Below are 3,353 nucleotides of genomic sequence, written 5' to 3' on the forward strand. Positions count from 1 at the left end.
AGAGTTTTACTTAAGGGTTCAATGGATTTATTTGAAAGCGAAACCGTCACAGCTGTCTTCACAAGTTTCCTCTAGAATTAAATTTCGGGACGAAATTTCCTAAAGTAGGGGAGACTATGACACCTGTGTCACTTCAATCATAAAACAAATACCAAACCAATGAAATATTGTATTTCATACTTGGGATTTGTAAAAATATGTGTATCGTTTGCACAAATCACCTTTTGTTCGATTTCAAGCTTTAAATCGCTTTCTGTAAGGTTATACGCGCTCTGATGCGTAAATATAACCAGTTTAATGCAACGAACACTCCAGAATAGTGAAATAGGATTAACATACCTTAAATAACCTTCACATAACTTAGAAATAAGTTGTGGAACGTTTGGTGTGTTGAAATCAAGTTTGTTTGATCGTAGGGACTAATTGTGTCAAACTGCGAAACTATACCAATTTGTATAGTAACGAACCTTCCAGAACTTGATCATAAGTTAAGCATACCCTAAATATCCTTTACATAGCTTAGAAATAGGCTTTGAGGGGTTCGGTATGCTAAAATAAACTTTATTGATCAATAAGGACTAAAAGCGTCAAAAAGTGCACAAGATTGCATTTTCGCGCATATCTTACGTTCTGAATATATCCGGACATCCAAAAATTTATGTAATCATTAAAATATTATATTTTAGTGATTGGCATGATACAATTCCATTCGTCGCTCAATTTGGATCGTTTTTGCGTTCGTTACGACTTCCGTCGTAATTAACCGAACAACGCAACCGTACGACCAAACGAACCGACATCCGAGATATTTTTGAGCATGTTTTAAGTTCTCTATACTTTAACTTCATTCTAGAGCTTTGAAATTAGGTTAACGGGGCTTAAACGTGTCAAAAATGCATCGAAAACTAAGTTTTGGGCATGCAGGGGCTAAAAGTGTAAATCTGTCAAAGTCTTAGGCCTGGGGCGTAAGCCCAAGCTTAACTCTTACGCGGGGAGCGAGAGTCTATCAGACAGAAACATTGAATCTGGTCTTTTAGCTCGTTTTTGATGGGTTTGATCAATGGTTTTCAATGCTAGGGGCTGGTTTGTGTGGAGAACAAGTCCGCCAATCAGTCCTTAACACTTGTATGGCCTAGATCATGCCCTCTTCTCCAAGAAACGATCCTAACGGTTTTGCGAAAACTATATATAGCCATCCATCTTTCACTTGTTCCTTGCTCATTTCCCTCATTCTCTTCTCTACAATATGCATTGGGAGCTTTCTCAATCTGATTTGGAAGTTGGTTTTCTTGTAGAAAAGATAGCAAGGACCCATAGTGAGCATTCTTTTATTCTTTTTATTGTTTTCCTAGTTTGAAAGTCAAATATTGTTTGACTTTCAGTTTGACCAGTCTATGTCAACGCAAAGTTCGGTTGAACTTTGCAACGTGATTGTAATCACGTTGGTTATAATCCTTAGTGATTATACCCGCTGATTACCACGTTAACTAGGTGTAGTGACGAGTCAAAGTTTCGGTCAAAATGCGTTTTAGCATGCATTTTGCAATGGAAATACTATTAGGTATCAAAACACTTTGTTTTGATACCAAATAAGTAGGTTAAACATGTTTTGACATGTTTAGCTCATCACTTTTTAGTTTAGTGCTTGTGTAGAGTCGTACGTCAAGCGGACTAAACACCCGCTTAGACTTTCGAACACGACCCGTTTGGTCGATTATTAGGATCCGACCAAACATGTTTAGTGACCATAGTTGTATAGGGAATAACCTTCCGAGGTTATACCTTATGGTCACCTAGTTTAAGTAGTTGTATGATAGGTAGTTTATATGCCTTAGGTAAATTTCCAAAATGCCCTTTTTATGCATAACTGATATTTAAGCATATGTAACCCAAACTTTTGTCACTTAACTGATTATGCAACATAATTAAATATGTTTAGGCATATAATACTTGTCACAGGACTAGTTAGGCGGTCCGAACGCGTTTTACGCAAACGACACGTTAAAGTAGCATAAGCTACCTAAACGGATTGTGATGGGTCGTAAGCACTTAGGATAGGTTTCATTTTAGTATGTAGGTCTTGTTAAACCATATCATATGAGTTCCCACACTCATTTGGTTTACGAGACCCCATACTATCCGATCTCCCGATTTAGGTTCGGTTTATTTATGTAGTTATCAATACTAGGTGCCGTTTGATTCCGTGCTCCCTCTAGCTTGCTTGGTAGTTGTTCAAGACTCGTAAGCACTCTCAAGTGAGTACATAGTTCCCCTCTTTTACTGTTTTCAAATGTTTGGGGTGAAACATGTGTACCTATCTGTTATTTCATGATTTCAAAGTATAATTGATTATACATGTTAGTATTTATCTTTTGACAAACTGAATGATTATTTATGACATACACACTGATTTTTCAAAGATTATAAAATTAATTATTGGTATAGTACTTATTTTTGTTCACCAGACTGGTTGGTAGTATGATATAGCGCTATAGGATTTGACACCCCATTCCTGTTGTCATGGAATGTCTGAAACCAATTTGTTTCTCCATCCAAATAGGAATTGCCTTTGTGGTATTTCTATAGTCTCAAAGGTGTATTTTGATGCACTAGGTCTGAATGAATTCTTAAATCACATTATTTTTGTATATTAAGTTATACTCCCAAAAGTATAGTTTGATATACTCTCATATGTGATATTGTACAAAACCAACAAATATTTTATTTAACAAACCAAAACATATTTTGATATGTTATTTATCAATTCCAAAGCATATTTTGATATGTTATTTATAAAACCCAAAGCATATTTTGATATGTTATTTGTAAAACCAAAAACATAGTTTAATATGTTATTTATAAAACCAAAGCATATTTTGATATGTTAGTTATGAAACCAAAACATATTTTGATATGTTAGTTATGAAACCAAAACATAGTTTAATATGTTATTTATGAAACCAAAGCATAGTTTAATATGTTATTAATAAAAACAAAAATATACTTTTGATATACTACCAAAAAACTGTTATTTTGACAACTAAAGTATATTTAATATACTATCTGTTTGACTATTTTGGAACTGAAATATATTTTAATATATTACTTATTTGACTTTCTTAAAACCAAAGTGTATTTTTATATATACTATAAACCTTTTCATCAAAATATTGTTTTTCAAACAATATATTTTATACAAACTCATTTTACTTAGTTATTTATTTACCTATGTATTACTATTTTATATCATCTGATTTCTTATAAATTTTAGTATGATTTATAAAAGAAAACTTTTTACAAGGATCATGACTACTTTTATTAAAACTCTTTCTTTAAACTCATAAGTCATGAAT

The sequence above is a fragment of the Helianthus annuus genome, chromosome 12 (genome assembly GCF_002127325.2).
Source record: "Helianthus annuus cultivar XRQ/B chromosome 12, HanXRQr2.0-SUNRISE, whole genome shotgun sequence".
Taxonomy (NCBI): Eukaryota; Viridiplantae; Streptophyta; class Magnoliopsida; order Asterales; family Asteraceae; genus Helianthus; species Helianthus annuus.